The following is a 22,415-nucleotide window of genomic DNA, read 5'->3' as shown; positions in this document are numbered from 1 at the left end:
GGGAGGGAGGATGCTATTTTAAATATGTTTGTGTGGGAATGCCTCTCTGACATTTGAGCAGAGAACTAAGGAAGTGAGAAAATGAGCCATTTAGCTACCCAGGGTTAGAATATTTTACACAGAAGGATCAGCAAATGCAAAGATCCTAAGTGGAAGTGAGGTTGGCATGTTTGAGAAATAGGCAGGAGGTCAGTGTAGGCTGGAATTCAGTGAGCGGTGGGAGAGTAGCTGACTGAATCAGAGGCGGGAGCAGGGTACTAGAAGGGTACAGTTGTAGAACCTTGTAACCTTTACAATTTATTCTGAATGAAAAGGAGAGCCATTGGAGGAGTGACCAAATCTGATTTGAGTTGAGAGAGGAGAGCTGCACTGCAGAGAACAGATTGAGCATGAGGGCAACTAGACATTGGAAGCCTGTTGTGATGATCCAAGTAAAATAGATTGATGACAGACCAGAGTGCAGGTGGTAAACATAGTGAGAGTCCGGATAAATTTCTAAGATACAGCAAACAAGATTTGCTGATATATTGAATGTGGGGTAAGAAAAGAGGCAAGAATGAAGCCAGTGAAACGCATTTGAACCAGATCATTTTATCAGGTCACACCAAATCAAACCTGTTAGTCCAATAGAAACAATGTCACTTGTGTCATACACAGGCACACACTGCAGCACTGCAGGAAAAAAAAAATCACCAGATATCTTCAGGGTAAAGACATGTCAACCTCAGACCAGACGTATATGTAAGGTTTTTTGTTTGTTTGTTTTTTGATACGGCATCTTGCTGCTCTGATCACCCAGGCTGGTGTGCAGTGGCGTGATCTCAACTCACTGCAACCTCTGCCTCTCGGTTCAAGTGATTCTCCTGCCTCAGCCTCCTGAGTAGCTAGGATTACAGGCATGTACTGCCATGCCTGGGTAATTTTTGTATTCTTAGTAGAGACAGGGCTTCACCATGTTGGCCAGGCTGGTCTCAAACTTCTGAACTCAAATGATCTGCCTATCTCAGCCTCCCAGAGTGTTGGGATTACAGGCGTGAGCCACAGCACCCTTCCTGTTTTTCTTTTTTTTTTTTTTTTTTTAAATAAACTACAGATTTATCTATGACCAAATATTCCATTGGTAAAAGCAAAACACATATATACCTTGTGAACACTGACTCATAGTCAAATGGATCAAGAGGAGCTCATGAAGCCCTAGTAGCTGAAAAGCCTGTCTAGGAAGAATCCTTATCAATGGCTGTATGGTGCCCAGAGTATTGAAATAGGCTGATATGTACTCTTTCTTCACGTAAAGTACTGCTAAGCTGCAGCTAAATAGTTACACAGTATTTCAGAGGTTGGGAAGGTTGTCAGAACTGAATCCAACGCACTTTTCTCTTTAGCTTTTTCTCACTTTTTTGGTGGATAGGGAAACTTGTTCCTAGCCACTGGCCTCCTGGCTGGGAGCAATCCTAACTGAAACGCAGAGAAACCTGGCCAAAGAGGATCTCTAGTCCAGGGATCCTTAGAGCAGAATCTAGCTTTAACGGCTTTTCTAGTTATTTCCCCATCAAGCTTGCGCCAAAAATGCTTGTTTGGCTTCATGAACCACAATTAATGTGTTTATCCCTAATTACCATGCAGTACATACCATTATCAGATTAACTTTGCTGTAAGTGATATTTGATTATTACACTTGAAATTTCTCAGTGTATATAAGTTTTTACGTTTTGTTATTCATATACCTTATGGGCCCCATACAATTAAAAATAAAATTAGAGGTAATATCAATTATTGAAACTAATGTTTCTCCCTAGGCTAACCCAGATGAGATGTTATTTACCGGGATCAGTGTAAATGCAATTTCTCTGTAAGGAGACAATCTTGCTAGAAAAAACATTTTCTTAAGGAAAAATGATGAAGTAATACTAAAAATAATTCTCCTTTGAAAGAGATCTTAGCCACTGGGGTAGACCAGAAAGGTCTAGCCTTCTTTACTCAAACATAGTGCTGGCAGCAGGTGTATTTAAAAAGCTACTAGTGGTATTGGCAGCCACTGATTTTGGCAGCTAAATAGTGATGAGGCTTAGTCAAGCTGTTGAAATGTCTGGACTAAACTGGGCCAAGAGGAGGAAGTCAAAGTGCAGATTGCAGACAACTCAAGGGAGATCACTTTTCTCTGGCCCTGGCTGTGGTCACTATACAGTGTCAGAAAATAAATCTTTATCTTACTCTGAAAACACCCATGAAAAATAGTAGAAAGTTACGTTTTTACCTTTGCATTTTTACATTTCATTGTTAATGGATCATGCAGATGAACGTCCCATTAAAACGATAAAATTGACCTAAATTTTATTCTCACATAAAATCCCTAGTATTCAAAATCACAGAAAGACAACTCTCCTGTGTCCCAATTATCTAGTTATGGTATTTTGAGAATACAGTTCATGGTTAAAAATAGTGGCATTACCACCAGTGGCTTTTCCTGACTATTTTTATAGTAGTTATAAAACTGAGGAAACATTTCAATATACTATGTATATTTTTAATGTAGGGAAATGTAATATTTTATATTGGTCACAAAACAGGAAAGAGGCAGTACAACTGGCAGTTTGTGTCATGTTTTCCTTTGGTCAACAGAATACGATTGGATTTATGTTTCTTTATAGCAGAAAAGCCGAAGAGCCAATATGCAGTAAGCAAGAAGGAAATATATTCAGCAGTGAAGGAAATATATTCAGAAATTATTTTCCTTTTCATTTTTGTACACCGCATCCTTGATGTGGAGCCAAACCGTGAAGCCATTTCTTAGGACCTCATTTCCTCAACAATGGTGGCATTTTCAGTAACAAGTATTCACAAGTACCTCTCAATTATCTGTGCTAACAGAGAGCTGTGATGACACAGTAATCAAATCCCAAAGATAATTTTTTAAATTATAGGTTTCTTTGGAATATTTGGTATTTGTGCTTGTGTCTACCTAGAAGAGATGTTACAAAAATCTTGTGATTTCACAAAGCTAAATATAAAGATTTCAGAATCCTGTATCATCTCTCTGTTCTGTCTGTCTGTCTGTCTCTCTCTCTCTCTCTCTCACTCTCTATCTCTCTCTCTGTCTCTTCTGACATATCCTTTTCTGTGCTCCTCAGTTCAGTCTTGGGTTGCACCAGATCCACTCAGGTCTGAGCACTAGAGGCAATTGCCTATTTCTTAATAGAAAAGAAAATGGAAGATAATAAGTATTTCTGTTTACTTTTAGTATTCCCTCATAGTTAAATCAAGAGGCTATCCTTCAGCTACAGAGTCAAAAGTATATCCCAAAAAATACCAGAAGTGAAAAGTTGCAATAGTATTGCTTTCATCTTTTAAAGCTTCTTTGTTCGTACTTAAGCCTTTATTGCTTAAAACATACATCTCTTCCATCTTTTTTTTTTTTCAGTTGTTCCGCTTAATGGCAGAAGTGCTCTTTAAAATATCTTAGTAAATATTTCTTCAGCAATTAAATTGCAGTTTTAATGTTCAGTCTATTTGAAAATGCAGGAAGGATGTGAGTAAAACCAGATTTGGAATCATGCCACATCAAATCCAAAGACATACTGAAAGCAGGCTCTACACGATAGCAACAAACCTAGTTAATCATAAACAGCCTTGGCATCCTCCATAATTCTGCCATGGAATTCATCATTATTAATAAGGTTCACATTATAGAGATATTTTACTTATTTAATCACTCAGTTGGCTTTTCCATGAAATGTTGGCATTGTGTAGAGGAAGGAGCACCGGGAACAACATTTTCCAGAATTAACACAGTGTCATTTCCAAAGCTTGAGAATCTGTGGGGGGAAGTAAGAGGTATGATTACAAACTTCATGAAGTTCTACTTCTTCCTTAAAAGTAAGGGCAAGAACTTTAAATTCATAAGGCCTTCAAGCACTGGAGAGGCCAGGCAATATTTATCTATAGGCTTATGGGATAATCTGTTCTTTCAAGGGGTAGAAGACAAACAGAATGCCACTCCATGGAAACTGCAAACAATCCTGATTGGACAATATTGTTATGTTTGCCAATCAGTACTATTTTTTATTATATAATATTACCTATTACATATAATGTTTAACCTGTGGAACCTTTACATTATTTTAAAGATGTTTATATATGTTTCTAAAATACTTTATATATATTCATATAATGTACCATTTGAGCAACCAAAATATGTAACTGTTTAAACTTGTTTTTATTTGTCCTCTCCTTGCTCAAATTGAAAGATTAAAAAACTTTTTTTGAAGACAAATAACAAAAATATTACTTTATGTTCTAAATTAAATGAAATTAATATTTTATCAGGTCTACATCCTATGACACCTATCTAACATTATAGTTGGGTATGTTTTACTAATTTACAATAGGATGTTTGAAAATATAATGTAGAGATGACTGGAAAAACATGAAAATGAACTAAGTCATGTCAGTTAATTTTAATTTTCTATATAAATTTTTTAAAAAATATATGCCTATAGTTGCTACATAACCAAACCTTTATTATTAATACATGATTAGTGAGATTATCATGCTTTCTTGAAATATGTAGAGAGATCCTGAGAGCCGGAATCTACTTCTATTTCTTTCAGAACCTAGTATTTTAATTTATTTTATGGATAGTTTATGTATTTTTTGTTTCATGGTTCTTTAAAATTATGTTTACATAAACTACACAAAAATAAATGCCAATAACCCCATTTGTTTCTTAACACATATTGTGATAATCAGTTGCTTTATGTAGAGATGTTCACACTATGATGAGGCAATGCCTCATGAATCAATTCTAGAGGCAGTGCAGCTTTGGGGTGGAATTTCAGGAGTGTTTTACCTCTAGGTTTTACCTAGGATGACGGATTGTAACTGATGCAAAGGAAAAGATGGTGAGACTGAAGTCAAGAACAGAGATGAACTATCACAAACTACATGGGTGTTTTCCCAGATATAATGTCCTGTGATAGCAAGGGGAGAACAATTTATGTACTAATAAATTCACTTTTTTCCTACATCAGTAAAGACAGTGTGATAAAGTATCTTAAAGTGAAACATGGAAAATTTACAAAAGATAGGGCTTTGAATTTAGTCTAAGAAAGAGTTCCTAAATTTGCAGGGTAGACTCTCAAATATCCTTATCTAATAAAATATTTAAAGGAATACAGCTCATCTCTCTTGCCTGGTTTAAAAGTAACCTGTACAGAAGTAGGAAGGTGGGCTAGCATCGCATAACCTTACATACAACTTTCTAGCAGTACAGCACCAGGAAAACATGTAGGTAAGTCAAGTTTACTCATGTTTCCTTTACTCTCGTTGCACTGGGTACAGAGTTTTGTTCTCATTTACTATCATGTAATGGTAAAATTATAGTTTTCTGTTTTTAAGGTTAATAACTGTTAGTACATGCTTTTGTTTTTCAATCTGAAACTTGCATGTAGGTTTTCATTCCTTTGGTTCTTAAATGTTTTTTGATCTTTTATATCTCTGTCAAATTATATCTGCTTTTGGAAGTGAGCTATACTTTAAGCCTACTTAATGAGCCCCCTATGGGGATAAGCAGACAGTCTGAAGAGAACAAAGGATAAGCTTGTCTAAGAGGAAATAACAAGAAGGGACATACTTTAAATAGGGTAATCCAGGAATGCTTCTCTTAGGAAGTGACATTTAAAGTAATATCTGAAGGGTATAAAGGAATCGGCATGGTACAGCACCTACACTGAGGTCCAGAGGCAGCTGCATCTGGTTTTCCTTCTTTCCACATGGAAGAAAAGCATGCAGGAGCTCATAGGCCTGGGAATACAAAGATGTCTACTCAGTGGCTTCATTTTTATTAACTTGGAAGCATCCAAATTACTGTTGACCTAATAAAGTTTCCATCCGTTAAAAGTTGGAAAAGTTTTCCACCACGAAAGCCTCAGAATTATGCCGATGCTTTATTCTTTTCTGCCTTTTTAGCTTTCCTTCCTTCCTGCTCCTCCCTCTCCACAATCTCCTTCCCTTCCTCCTTCCGTCCTTCTTTCCTTCTTTCTTTCCCCAGACATAATTATTGAGTTATTCCCATGCATTAAGAATCCATTGGAATCTGCAAATACAGCATTTCGTTGTTTCTAAATCAATTTTTCTTTAACATCTAACATCTGCGAGGCTAGAATGCACTTTATGTTCAATGGTATCTTAGAATCAATGAACTATGATACATGGTACATAACAATAAATCTACTTTAAGAGAAACAAACATTTTAATCAAAATCTAGGCATCAATTACAAATTGTAAGTAAATTTTCTATAAGGCTTAGTGAGAAAGGCACTAAATTGAATCTACCTATTTTTGTACAAGCTGTTCTATTTAGATTTATATGCTTTACAACTCAATATTTGCTGTATTCTTTTAATTTTAAAAATCTGAAATAATGGAAAGTCAATCAAAAAAATAACACTTCATAAAGCACACCTTATAATCTGGTCATTATGAATGAAGCACCTTTCACTATCGAGTGGCTGTGTAGCTTTATGTAGATGCATACATAGGAAAACAACAAAATGATAATTGCCAAGCAGACTCTCTTCCGGGTGATAGCAAATAGGAGTGAGACACAGCATACCTCCACGTTTCCAATAGATGAAGTGAGAAAAATAGTAAATGCCCCAAATAGATAGGAATAACAAATAGTTGTCATTCGAGCTAGCTCAATGAATGTGGGTCCCAGGACTTTTGCTGGAACCATCCAGAAACAATATACTGTAATCCTAGAATTCCTCAGTGCCTTCTCAGCCATAGAACCAGAGAAGCCTGCCTGAAAACAACGTGATGCACAGGAAAAGACCTGAAAGTTGGAGGAAAATGGATTCCTGACCATCGATTCCGGCATGCCTGAAGTCAGACTCCAGTGGACTTCCCAGTTACACAAGTCAGTACACTGGTTTTCCATTTTAATTTGTCATTTAAAATAGGATGGTAGACTGTCCCCCTTGTTCCTTCTGTGTTCTTAGTACCTTTTGCAAGTCTCTGCTTTCAGAGTGAATGTTGTGTGCTATTGAAACAAATAGATTCAGAAGAAATGTAAAAGCTTCTTCTGCAGGAGTACTTAGGCAATTTCATACTCTTAAAATCAGTTCTAAGACTTAAGCCTTTGGTAATGTGACCTAGTGAGAACAAGATGAGAGTTTCTTGAGCCCTCCTAAAATCTAAAACTCCAGAGGAACCTACAGCCCTACAGCATCTTATACCTGGCCTAGGCAGCAGGCCAGAGCAGAGAAATATCATGAAGTTTCAACCTGCCCAAGAGTTCTCCAGGGATCACATTTACTGCCTACCTCTGCTGTTAAATATCATAACCATTAAATCAGGGACTCCATTTCTTCTCCTTCTAGACAATTCATGGCCTCCTGGAACATTCATCAAGTCTTAGTTTCCTCCTCTCTAAAATATGCTTAATGATACTTAACACAAATTGTTTCTACGAGTGCTGAATGACATAATGTAAAGTGCCCAATCAATATTATTATTATAAAAGAAAATAGACATATTGGGTTTCCCCAGTTTTAAATCTTAGAAATTATTACTTTTTTATGTTATGAAATAGTTATAACTTGGCTCATGTAATATGTCTAAGAGTACTATATTGAAATATGATTATTTACAGTACTAATATTATACAGACAATTACTGTACAGATTATAACATTATTTTTGACAAATGTGTATACCAGTTTAACCAAAATATAGATTTCATCAGCCTGAAAAGTTTCTTCTCAGCCAATTCTCTTACCCCAGGTGGTTTCTATCACCATAAATTAATGTTATGTTTTCTGGATTTTACAATATGTACACTTTTGTATCTCTCACCAGCACTGTTTCTCCACATCCAAAGCAACATTTGATATTTTCAGTCTTTCTATTTTTGCCACTTTTCAGTCTTTTTATTTCAGCCACTCTGGTGGGTGTGCCCAGAACTGATGGGAGTAACAAACAATTGTAATTCAAGCTGGCTTAATGAATGTCAGCCCCAGGATTTTTACTAGTGATATTTCATTGTGTTTTTAATTTAATATTTATTTTTATTACTCAAGTCATCATATTTTCATTGGTAAACTCATCCCATTCAACCATGATGTCAGTTATTAAAACAATGAATTATAATTTCTTAAATTCTAAATTCAAAGGTAATATTTCATTTTAAACAATGTATGTATTTCAGGAAAGATCTTTTAAGATACTTACTGTTAACTAAGTCATGGTTTCTGGACCAAAATTTTTAATTTAAATAACAGAGATGTGGCTAAATTGGAGAAAGCTTGCCTCAAGCATCCAAGAAAAAGAAAAAAATACTGTTTTATGTGTCTGTCATTATGTATTTTGAGGGGAAAAAAACCATGTAAGCGCTTGTGCACATACACTGATAAGCCCAGTCATAGAGATTTGAAATGTATGCAGTTGGTAACACTAAGATCTAGAGAAAGGATATTGCTCTATGATTCTTAGACCTGGCTATACCAGACCCCAATCTGCAGATATTCTGATTCTATTGGTTTGGGGAGTATCCTTGACATTAATATCTTTTCAGTGTTTTCCAGGTGATCTTAATGTTCCACCTCGGTTAAGAACCATTACTAATTAATATTTATTGAGTTTTTACTTATGGCTAACACTTTGCATGAACTACTCCAGGTGATATAAAGGGCTAAGGGGTATAAAGTTAAGTCCTCTGGGGATATAAAAAATAAAATATATAAAGAACATTCAATAATATGATTTTGAACAACATCAATTCTACCACTGTCATGCTAAGTGCTTGTGCAACTGGTATTGGATTAATATCATCTTTATGTATTGGAAGAATGTATGTGAACCTTCTGTATGCATACATGCATGCCAAACAGCACATTGATATGACATATATAATAGATTGAGACTTTTATCTTGTTACTTGTTTCATTGTACAAAAAAGTAGTCCCCTGTATCAATGTTTCTCAAAAGATGGTCTGTATCAGATCGTTGGAAGAACTTTTTAAAATTATCATTGCCAAACCCCAAGACTATACAATTTCAGAGATTGGTCCTAGGATTCCAGAAATCTACGTTTTTAATGAGTTCCCAGGTGGTTATAATACATAGAAAAGTTCAAACCCACTGTCTTGACCAGATTTTTTTTCACCTTCTGGGGATGGTGCCCACCTTTGTGACATATGGGAAGGGAGTCATAGTATATCCAGATATTGAAATGCACACATACATAAATTTTGCCTGTGACAGAAATAGTGCCTTAAGTCATAATTACCAAACATATGAGTGATAGTCATTTTCAGATGCTGGGGCACAGATAAGATAAGCATTGGTTATGTTCAATTCCCATAACCCAGTTTTTACAGCCATCACTTTTCCTCCAACTCCAAAAAACATATCAGAAAGTGAATGAGTGATTGATGTTATTCTAAAATATAACTTAACATATCTGTTATTCTTAAGAAAATTATTGGTACCTTCATGATATGGTTTGGCTCTGTGTCCCCACTCAAATATCTTCTAGAGTTTTAATTGCCACATGTGGAGGGAGGGTCCCAGTGGGAAGTGACTAGATCATGGGAGTAGTTTCCCAATGCTATTCTCTCGATAGTGAGGGAGTTCTCAGGAGGCCTGATGGCTTTATGAAAGGCAGTTTTCACTGTGCTTTTGCCCTTCTCTCTCCTACCACCATGTGAAGAAGGCCCTCGCTGCCTCTTCACCTCTCGCCATGATTGAAAGTTTCCTGAGGCCTCCCCATCCATGTGGAACTATGAGTCAATTAAACCTCTTTCCTTTATACCACAATCTCAGATAGTATCTTTATAGCAGTGTGGAAACAGACTAACACTTCAGTAGTCTCACTATTGTTGGTAACACATTATTTGCTCAAACTGTGAATGAGATTGCCAAAAGGGCCTCACGTAGGAATATTTTATAATATTTTAAATATTTGAAGGAATTATTATAATAATATGTTTCAGACATCTTATGTACTACTACCTTGAGGTAGTTTACAGTTTTAACATTAGATCAAGCTACATTCGTTCTGTTGACATCATATCTTGAAACTGAATTTTAGGGAACTGCTGAGATTGAAAGCAAGTATCATGAGAAAACCAGCTTCAAACCAGAAATGAGATGAGTGTGTTCAATGTGATTCTGAATTTTGGAAAGTTATGTAGTGCCCAAATATATATGTGTGTGTGTGTGTGTGTGTGTGTGTGTGTGTGTGTGTGTGTATGTGATAATGACATATTGTTCAACAAATGTACTTTATAGCGTTCAATAAATATTTGTTGAATATTCACTATAAAGTACAGAGTATCCAGGGCATACACTGATGAATAAGATTTCCCTTTCAAATGTCCTTTATATCTCCCTATATGAATATTCTTTTACAAAATGAGCTATTTAGTTATGAGAACTTCCTTTTCTGCAACACATGTAAAAATGCCATATCCCTGAATAAAGAATTAGAACAACTATTAATTCTCCTGAGTTGCCATTTTCTACTTCCCCAAATTATGCAGATTTATCAATAATTCAAGAAAACTTCCCATGCACTATGCTAGACAGTTTGAAGCTGTCAGAGCAATAGCTTCAGACATAGTAGCAAAATGACATTTGTGGCTAAGAAACTGAACGGCAGAGTCAGCATTCACTAACATGATCATTGTCCTTCAAGGGTAAAAGATTAGTCACCTCACCTTTAAGAGAGATCCCCCTGGATGTATTGGGAAACAAGGAAGGAGAATTTAACTTCTGAAACAGTCTATCCCACAGGATAATACAGTCTTGGGAAAGTTCTGTTAGTTTTTTCTTTTCCTTTTTCTTTTTTAAAAACTGAATAATACTTCTAGCATTTTAAACAGGGAGACCACAAATACCTTAGTAAATTGATAAAATTTTAATACAAGAAATTTTAAAGCAGTTTTAGAAACTATTATCTTATACTTAACCTAATAGCCAGAAATACAATGCCACTGTGAACACTTGCCAAGGGAGCACTGAAACAATTTCAGGCCCTCAAATATGTCAAAGTTTCTAGCTAGAAGTTTTGTACCATTGCAAAATTCATTGTGATTTCTTTCAATGAGACAGATTTGGACTTAAAGAAAAATACTGGGAAAAAAAGAAGCCTTGTACTTTTTAAAACATCTGCTCCTATTTTTCTCCATTATTCTCTAACTGAACTTTGAATTATTGAGTTATCAAGAAAATGACAAAAGCAAGAGGCAGGAGAGGAAGAAGAAGGAGGAGAGAAGGAAAAGGAAGATGAGGAAGAGAAAGATGTGTGTGTGTGTGTGTGTGTGTGTGTGTGTGTGTGTGTGTTAGTGTACCTACAAGATAATTGGAATAAGCAGAATTTACCATTGTTAACAAGTTGAAATTGGAACCTAGTATTGCAAAATGTGCTCTTAAACCAATGTATATTTGTAAAACTTATGTTAGTTCATATTAATTCTGATTGATTTCTTGGTGTTCTCTTCAGGAAATGAAATGCTTAGAAAAGAAAACATTTTTATAGATCTTTGTCTATGGAGTCCTTACATCCATTTCAATAAAAATAATTCCTAAAGTTTGTACTTTGTAATTGGCAAAAAAAATGTAAATATTAAAAATATCATATTCATATTAACATGATTATTAAGAAGGATTCCACATGGAGAAAATAAATGTTTTCTCATTTTTGTAACCAAATTTTTGGTTCCTAATATAACTTTAGTAAAATTTTGAGTCAAATATTAAAATTCCCAATAATTTTATGTTAATATTTTTCTGCTGAGAGCTCACAGGAGAGTCTACAGGATGACTCTGCTTAGTAACTACCTTCTTTGTTCTTATAAATTCTGTATTTGACTGGCAGCTTGAAACCTGGCTGTCTCTCTGAATCAGTCATTAGCAAGGATGATAAACATGTAGAAAGAGTTAACTTGTTAAGATTTTCCTGTTAATACTTTTGAGAATTACAGTTGGTCAAAATGGTTAAGGGTGCTAATACTAATTTTGTTCTTATTAAAACAGGCTATGCTCTTCTTTTATGACTAAACTAGATTTCTTTCCCCAAAATCTATCTTTCAGCCATTCATCACCATGACAGCATCATCAGGAATAGGAGAGCTGATCACACACTCTTCCCCATGGCAGGTGGTAGTACAGCTCATTAATTTGGTCAGTAGGACAGATTCAAGAGTGATATGGCTTTCTTGTTCCTCAAGTCAGTCAGCTGACACTCACTGTCTTCACTGAGTGGTAGATTATAACCAGGTAAGAGAAGTGTTTTAAAAAGTCATTAGAGAGCAATTTGAAACTTACCGTAAAGTGAGAATAGGATTATTACACATTTCTTACAAAAATGGCATTCTACATCACAGATTAGAGATAAAGTTGCAAATTTCAATGGAAACAACTGAGATTTATTACTTAAAGGATGAACTTGACACATGAACAGATTCTCAGAGTCATAAGCTGAGTTTCAGTTATGCACAAGAGTACATAGCATCATAAAAGAATGTTCAGATCTTACTTTTACACACACACACGCACACACACACACATATATATCTTAATTATTATATGCATATTTTGGAGTTATCAGAAAAAAAATTGTCTTTAGGATTCGACTACTATGTCTTATTGTGTAAAAATATCCAGAAATACTATGTCTTATTGTGTAAAAATATCCAGAAATACAAATATGAACCATTATTTTGCCTATCCAAATTCAGCAAAATTATTTCACTTGTAATTTATAAGATACCTTCCAGAGCAGCACATGTGCCGTTACCTTTACTATCAAGAATGTGTAGAAACCATTTCAATTCTAATGTTAAATATAAATGGCCTAAATGCTCCACTTAAAAGATACATATGGCAGAATGGATAATAATTCAACAACTGACAGAGACTCATTTAACACATAAGGACTCACATAAACTTAAGGTAAGGGGGTGGGAAAAGCTATTCCATGCAAATGTACACCAAAAGTGAACCAGAATAGGTATTTTTATATCAGACAAAACAAACTTTAAGGCAACAGCAGTTAAAAAAGACAAACATTAAATATTAATATTATATATGAAATATTAGATATAAAATACATTATATAATGATAAAAGGTCGGGCTGGGCGCGGTGGCTCACGCCTGTAATCCCAACACTTTGGGAGGCCGAGGTGGGTGGATCACGAGGTCAAGAGATTGAGACCATCCTTGTCAATGTGGTGAAACCCCGTCTCTACTAAAAATACAAAAAATCAGCTGGGCATGGTGGCACATGCCTGTAGTCCCAGCTACTCAGGAGGCTGAGGCAGGAGAATTGCCTGAAACCAGGAGGCGGAGGTTGCGGTGAGCCAAGATCGCGCCATTGCACTCCAGCCTGGGCAACAAGAGCGAAACTCCGTCTCAAAAAATAAGTAAATAAATAAATAAAAAATAAAAGGTCTTGTCCAACAGGAAAATGTGACTGTCCTAAATATATATGCACCCAACACTGGAGCTCCTAAATTTATAAAACAATTACTACTAGACCTAGGAAATGAGAGACAGCAACACAATAATAGTGGGGGAATTCAGTACTCCACTGACGGCATTAGACAGGCCATCAAGATAAAGTCAACAAAGAAACAATGGATTTAAACTATACCCTAGAACAAATGGACTTAAATACTTACAGAATATTCTACGCAATAACTGCAGAATATGCATTTTATTCATTAGTACATGGAACATTCTCCAAAGAAGAACATAAAAGGGCATGAACAAGTCTTAATAAATTTAAGAAAATTGAAATTATATCAAGTACTCTCTCAGACCACAGTGGAATAAAATTGGAAATCAACTCCAAAAGGAACCCAGAAAACCCATGGAAATTAAGTAACCTGCTCCTGAATGATCATTGGGTAAACAATGAAATCAAGGTGGAAATTCAAAAATTCTTTGAAGTGAATGATAATAGAGACATAACCTATCAAAGCCTCTGGGATACAGTAAAGGCAGTGCTAACAGGAAAGTTCATATCCTTAAATGCCTACATCAAAAAGTCTGAAAGAGCATGAATAGATAATCTAAGGTCACATCTCAAGGAACTGGATAAACAACAACAAATCAAACCCAAACCCAGCAGAAGAAGAGAAATAACAAAGATCAGAGAAGAACTAAATGAAGTTGAAACAAAAACAAACAAAATACAAAAGATAAATGAAACAAAAAAGCTAGTTCTTTAAAAAGATAAATAAAATTGATAGGCCATTACTGAGATTAACCAAGAAAAGAAGAGAGAAGATCCAAATAAGCTCAATTAGAAACGAAATGAGAGATATTGCAACCAATACCACAGAAATACAAAAGATCATACAAGGCTACTGTGAACACCTTTACATGCATAAACTAGAAAAACTGGAGGAGATGGATAAAATCCTGGAAATATACAACCCTCCTAGATTAAACTGGGAAGAAATAGAAACTCTGAACAGACCAGTAACAAGCAGTGAGGTTGAAATGGCATTTTAAAAATTGCCACCCCCCCCCAAAAAGGACCAGCCAGATTCACAACTGAATTCTTTCAGACATTCAAAGCAAAATGGGTACCAATCCTATTGACACTATTTCACAAGATAAAGAAGGAATCCTCCCTAAATCATCCTATGAAGCCAGTATCACCCTAATACAAAACCAGGAAAGGACGTGACCAAAAAAAAGAAACTATAGATCAATATCCCTGATGAACATAGATGCAAAAATCCTCAACAAAATAATAGCTAACCAAATCCAATAGCATATTAAAAAGATAGTCCACCATGATCAAGTGAGTTTCATACCAGGGATGCAAAATGGATGGTTTAAAATATGCAAGTCAATAAATGTGATGCAGCACATAAACAGAATTGAAAACAAAAATCACATGATTATCTCAATAGATACAGAAAAAGCATTTCACAAAATCAGAATGCCTTTATAATTAAAACCCTCAGCCAAATCATCATAGAAGAGACATACTTTAATGTAATAAAAGCCATCTATGACAAACCCACAGCCATCATAATACTGAAGATGGAAAATTTGAAAGCATTCACCCTAAGAATTGAAATAAGACAAGGGTGTCCACTTTCGCCACTTCTATTCAGCATAGTACTGGAATTCCTAGCCAGAGCAGTCGGACAACAGAAAGAAATAAAGGGCCTCCAAATCAGTAAAGAGGAAGTCAAACTGTCACTGTTTGCTGATGATATAATTGTATACCTAGAAAACTGTAAAGAGTCCTCCAAAAAAGCTTCTAGAACTGATAAATGAATTCAGCAAAGTGTCAGAATACAAAATTAATGGACAAAAATCAGTAGCTTTGCTATGCATCGACAGCAACCAAGCTGAGAATCAGATCAATAACTCAACCTCTTTTACAATAGCTGCCAAAAAATAAAATACTTAGGAATATACCTACCTAAGGAGGTGAAAGACTTCTGCAAGGAAAACTGTAAAACACTGCAGAAAGAATTCATAGACATCACAAACAAATGAAAACACATCCCATTCTCATGGATTGGTGGCATCAATATTGTGAAAATGACCATACTGACAAAAGCAATCTACAAATTCAATACAATTCCTATCAAAATAGCAACAGCATTCTTCACAGAACTAGAAAAAAAAATTCTAAAATTCTTATGGAACCAAAAAAGAGCCGACATAGCGAAAGCAAGACTAAGGGAAAAAAAAAAAAATCCAGAGGCATCACATTACCTGACTTCAAACTATACTATAAGGCCATAGTCACCAAAACAGCATGGTACTGGTATAAAATAAGGCACATGGACCAACTGGACATAATAAAGACCCCGGAAATAAAGCCAAATACTTAAAACCTACTTATCTTCAGCAAAGGAAACAAAAACGTAAAGTGGGGAAAGGACACACTATCAACAAATAGTGTTGGGATAATTGGCAAGCCACATGTAGAGAATGAAATTAGATCATCATCAATCACTCTTATACAAAAATCAACTCAAGATGGATCAAGGACTTAAATCTAAGGCCTGAAACTATAAAAATTCTAGAAGATAACTTTGGAAAAACCCTTCTAGACATTGGCTTAGGCAAAGGCTTTATGATCAAGAACCCAAAAGCAAATGCAGCAAAAACAAAGATAAATAGATGGGATTTGATTAAACTAAAAAGCTTCTGCACAGCAAAAGAAACAATCAGCAGAGTAAACAGACAACCCACAAAGTCGGAAAAAATATTCACCATTTATACATCCAACAAACAACTAATATCCAGAATCTACAAGGAACTCAAACAAATTAGCAAAAAGAAACCAATCCCATCAAAAAATGTGCTAAGGACATGAAAAGAACGTTCTCAAAAGAAGATATACAAATGGTCAACAAACATGAAAAAAATGTTCAACATCGATAATGGTCAGTGAAATGCAAATGAAAAGCCCAACGTGATACCACCTTACTCCTGCAAGAATGGCCATAATCCAAAAATCAGAAGCTAATAGATGTTGGTGGGGCTGGAGTGAAAGGGAATACTTTTACACTGCTGGTGGGAATGTAAACTAGTACAACCACTATGGAAAACAGTGTGGAGATTTCTTAAAGAACTAAAAGTAGAACGACCATTTGATCCAGCAATCCCACTACTGGTTATCTACCCAGAGGAAAAGGATTCATTATACAAAAAAGATACTTGCATACATGTTTATAGCAGCACAATTTGCAATTGCAAAAATATGGACCCAGCTCCCAAATGCCCATCAATCAATTAGTGGATAAAGAAATTATGAGATATATATATCTCACAATTATGTATCTCATATATATATACATACATATATACACACACATATATGTACACATACACACACACACACATATATGATGCAAAGGCATAAGACTTTGGGAAGTCAGGGGAATGGGTAGGAGGGGGTGAGGCATAAAAGACTGCACATTGGGCAGAGTGTATACTGCTTGAGTTATGAGTGCACCAAAATCTCAGTAATCACCACTAAAGTCTAAATAACTTATTCATGTAACCAAACACCACCTGTTCCCCAAAAGCCTATGAAAATAAAAAATAAGAATTTAAAAGTAATTTTTAAAAAGTGAAAACCTATACTATGAGATTTCAGAAATTAGCATACACCTATTAGCATACACACACATAGGAGTATGCTAATTTATATTTATATATATATATAGCTGTGTATATGTATATAATATTAATATAATTATAATTAATTTATAATATATACATACATAATTATAATTTATTATATATATAATTTCTATATATGCATAGGTGTATGCTAATATATGTGTATATATATATTTTAAGAATTTGTAGAGCAATCAATATTTCAAAAGCAAACCTCTCAGCTCATGAATCAACTGTATCATGCTTGGGAATCACATCATCCAAAGGGGAAACCAAAGAATAGGAACCTAAGAATAAGTTTAATGTTAAGATTTGACAAAGCTAAGAGGTATGCCTATATATATGCATTCCCAGCTTGAAATCTGTCATTACAAAAATCAATAAATTTAGCAAGGTTTTTTTAAAAAGAATATCTAAGTCATTATATTATTTTCAGTATTCATAATTTCTATTTCTCATTGTAAATTCTGTCTCCTACTAATAAGGAAAAATATAATAAAATTTGTATTTTATATTTTGAATTGTTTACATAATCCACTATATTTTCCTTGTTAACTGATTATATTGAAAACACAGTAAGTTTTTATCAAAGTATTGTATACACATGGCTTTATAAATCAAAGTTCAGAAAAGTTTACAATAAAAAAAACCTCAGTCCTCTGCCCTACTTCTTCCTTCACAGATCTGTGAAAAAGAGACGTAATCATCTTACAATATTTCTGTTTTTAGCTCTTCTGGCAGTTACTACTATAATTCTAAAAAGTTGATATATTTTGATCAATATTAGACCCTATCTATTAGCTTTCTGCTCCAATAAACAAGGATTTAAGTAAACTAACTTTCTCTACTCTTCTCTAGAAATGTTTATATCAGTTATCCACTCATCCATCCACTCATTCATTTAACAATTACTTATTGTTTTCCTATTCCAGGGAGCTTTCTGTGTGCCTGAATATACCAACTAATAAAAAAGACAAAATCATTCCCATTCTTGAGACAGAAAATCAGCATCATAATTAAGTGAATTATATTATAGTATGTTAGAGGGGTGATATGTGTTATAGAAAAAAGATAAAGCACAGCAGGTGAGATTGGGAGTGCTAAAGGCAAGGTGAATGGTATTAAATAGCGAGGTCTTGAAGGTATGAGCCAATAGCCATGCTACTATTTGGCAGAAGAGTGCTCTTCCCCAGAGGAACCAACCAATGTAGGGGACAAAGTTTACCACTCATGTTTGATGACTAACAAGGGGCCACAGTGGTGAGAACAGCCAATGAAGGAGCAGGTGAGCTTACAGTGGGGAGACAAAAAGGACCATGAAGTCATGGCAAGCTCTTAAAACACTTTAGGTTTCTACTCTTGAGTCATCTGTGAAACCGTTGCATGGTTTGAGGAGACATGACAGGATCTTTCTTACATCTTAAAAAGATCTCTCTGGCTCCTGAGCTTGAATATTCTGTAAATGAACAAAGCATGAAGCAAAGAGACAAGCTGGGGAGCCACTGCAATAATTTAGGGCAGAGACTACAGTAGTTGGATGAACGTGAAAGCAGTAGAAGCGTTGAGGAGTCATTTAAAAATATATTTTGAAAATAGAGCCAACAGAATTTCCCGATAAATTGGATTCAAGTTGTCAGAAACAGGAAGGAGTAAATGGTAATGCAATAATTTTAGTCTCTTTTTAAATTATTCTTGTAACTTTAAATAATATACTTTTATGAATTGTTGTAGTAGACATCTGTCATTGCCTCCAAGTAGCATATTGAGTATCATATTTGGAGAAAACCTAATGTGACTCCTTCCTCTCCAATTTGAGTCAAACTCCAAGTCCCATTTCCCTTTCATCCATAACAGAAGCATGTGACCTAGTTTCCAGCAATCTATGCAAAGTTTCATTCATACAAGAACATGAGGGAAAAGGAACAGGCTCCTCTGGAAATTCCACTTGTACAGGTGTGTGGGTGGCAGTGGGTGTGAGACTTTTGGTGGTAGCAACAATAGTGATAATGGTTTCCCAGTATTGCAAGATTAAGTTCTTGGCACAAAAGTGTAACTGCTTGGGCAGCAGAGGTTATTTCTTCTGGTGGTCAGTAGAAAGCAACCAAGACCTGTTCTGCAACATGCTTTTGGGTGTTATTCTTTGACTCAGCCTTGAACTTGTTCATTGCTAGCTTTCCAATCTAATTCTGGCAGTCTTCTTTCTACATAATAAAGTCGAACTCACCTTCCATTGCTTGCAACTAACACCCTTGATGAATGCCAGCAACTAGAGACAGTCTCCATCTTAGTACATGTTGTGCGACTATAACAAAACACAACAGAATGGGTAATTTATGAAGAACAGAAATTTATTTCTCATGGTTCCAGAGGCTGAGAAGTTCAAGATCAAGACATTGGCAGGTTTGGACTCTGGTTCAAAGATGGCACCTTGTTGCCACACCTCTACAGAGGAGGAATGTTGAGTCCACACATGGCAGAAAAGCAGAAGGAGCCAACCCATTCCTGAAAGCCCTTTTTATAGTGACAATCAATTCAAAAGGACTTCACTTTCATAATCTAAACCCTTCAGAAGACACAGTTATACTGAACATTAACTTTCCAACACAGGAATTTTGGAGGACACATTCAAATCATAGCAGTATCTTTTCATTCTGCATTTGTTGGATAAGGATGCTGGTGTCTCTGTCTTTCCCATCAGTTTTATTCTCTTCCAACATCAGCAATTTAAAATTGAAATTTTAGAGAATAAATGGTTGATTCTGTCTTAACTCAGGGTACTATAACAAAATACCATACGGGGTGACTTTTAAACAACAGGAATTTATTTCTCACAGTTCTGGAGTCTGGAAGTCTGAGATCCAAGTGCCAGCATGGTTGGGTCTGGTGAGAACATTTTTCCAGGATGTAGATTGCAGACTTTCCTTGCACCCTCAAATGGCAGAAAGCAAAGAGAGTATATTAGTCCATTTTCACACTACTGATAAAGACATACCTAAGACTGGGAAATTTATAAAGAAAAAGACATTTTAATGGATTCACAGTTCCACGTGGCTGGAGAGGCGTCACAATCATGGTGGGAGGCAAAAGGCATGTCTTACATGGTGGCAGGTGAGAGAGAATGAAAGCCAAGAAAAAGTGGTTTCCCCTTATAAAACCATCAGATCACGTGAGACTTATTCAGTACCACACGAATAATGTAAAGGAAACCACCCCCATGATTCAATTATCTCCCACTGGGTCCTTCCTACAACATGTAGGAATTATGAGAGCTACAATTCAAGGTGAGATTTGGGCAAGGACACAGACAAACCATATCAGAGTGGTCTCTAGGGTCTCTTTCATAAGGGCACTAATCCCATTCATGAAAGCTCCACTCCCTCTTGACCTAATAACCTCCCAAATGCTCCAACTCCTAATACCTTCAAATTGAGGGTTACAGTTTCAACACATGACCCAAACATTCAGCCCATAGCAATGGCACTTATATTTAATCCTATAATCATAACCAAATCTTCTATGCTTTGTCTATAATTCTAGAAGTAAAAATAGTCAAATTTAAACTGTGATTTAACCATGTAAATGCATTTATTTCAAATTCAGCTAGGATAGCATAACTGTATTATTTGTTTATCCCAGGGGGTCTTATTACCAATGTTTAATTTTTGCACTGTCAGCATTTATTTCATTGTTTTGATCAGCCAACAGTTTAAGTCTCAGAATATGATCAAATCTCTGGATTCCATATTTTTTTTCTAGGAGCTTTTCAAAGTTTTCTGTCCTCTGGTTCCAATCAGGACTAATTGTCATCTAAGCCACAGCTGTTTCTCAGATTTCCCTTTGTCACTTTTCATTGTTATAACTGCTAATTCTTGCATTCCTTGGCCCTACCTTTATTGTTTTATTCCCTTATTTTTAAGAATACATACTCAAATAATTTCCTAAGAAAGGTAATGTGCAACATAATTTTCTAAATGTGTACATGTCTGAAAAGCTATTTTTATTTTGTCCTTAGTATTGATTTTTTTCCAGATATAGAAGTGTAGATGACAAATAATTTTCCTTCATAATTTTGAAGGCATTATTCAGTTAGCTTTTAGCATCTATTGTCTGACACCTTATAATTTTCATTCTTTCAAATATAACATTTTTTCTTATAATAATAATCCTGTGAGATAGGCATTCTTATGTACCTATATTTATAAATGAGAAAAGTAGAAGCAGAAAAAGGAACTTGCTTAAGATTGTACATACATAAAAGCAAAAGCTAGAACTCAAACCCAGGCGGTCTGGCTCCAGAGACTGCATTTCTAACCACCACACTATGCTGCTTCTCATACATCATACAGCCTAGAAGTTACCGTTGGTTCAAACCTGTGTGAGAACATTGAGAGGGGAGAGCATAGCATGTTTCCACAACTGCAAAAGGAAGAATTCCAGTATTTTTGCAGAGATAGATGTCAGGAGACAAGGCACTGGGCACAAGGCAGAGTGTTTACAAAGCATAGGAAGTATTTTGAACAGCATTTTAAGGCCAAAAGGAAGCCCACTGAATGGTTTTAAGTAGAAGACTTATGTGTAATGATTGGTAAATAATAGTAATAACACCATGTATCAAAATTACCCTTGACCTCTGGGTTGCCAGGTCTAACAGTACTTTCTGTCATGTTTACTTAACCTATTAGCAGCACTTCCTCTTTCTTAAAACAGCGCCATTTCTTGACTTCTACAATATCTCATTCTCCTGTTTTTTCTCCTACTTCCCTGATAATTCCTGCTTAGTTCACTTTGCTGGCTTCTCCTCCATTACTCAGTCTCTAAATGTAGACGTTCCTTAGACTCATTCCTGTGTCCATTTCTCTACCTATATTAACTCCTTCTTCCATTTTTATGCTAGAAGTATCCTGCTGAATCTCAAGTTTCTTTCATTATACTAAACTCTTTTGCTAAGCTCCAGATTGATTTATACAAGTGTCTACTTATGATTTTCTACTTGAATGTATTGGAGGCATCTCAAAATTAACATACCCAAAATGAAATTTCTGATTGCTTTCTTAAACTAATTTCTTTCCCCACTGTCCATAATTCTCTATTATTCTCTTTTCCTCACTTTCTACATGTAATCCATCAATAAGTCTTGTCAATTAAACCTACAAGATATTTCTAGAATTCATCCACTTCTCATCAGTGCTATTACCTCAGCCCAAGCCTCCAACACCTCTCCCTGGCACCACCGCTGAGGCTTCCTCAT

This window comes from Sapajus apella, unplaced genomic scaffold, assembly GCF_009761245.1.
Source record: "Sapajus apella isolate SASKATOON/1434 unplaced genomic scaffold, GSC_monkey_1.0 scaffold22, whole genome shotgun sequence".
NCBI classification, from domain to species: Eukaryota; Metazoa; Chordata; class Mammalia; order Primates; family Cebidae; genus Sapajus; species Sapajus apella.
This window is presented reverse-complemented; position numbering follows the sequence as displayed.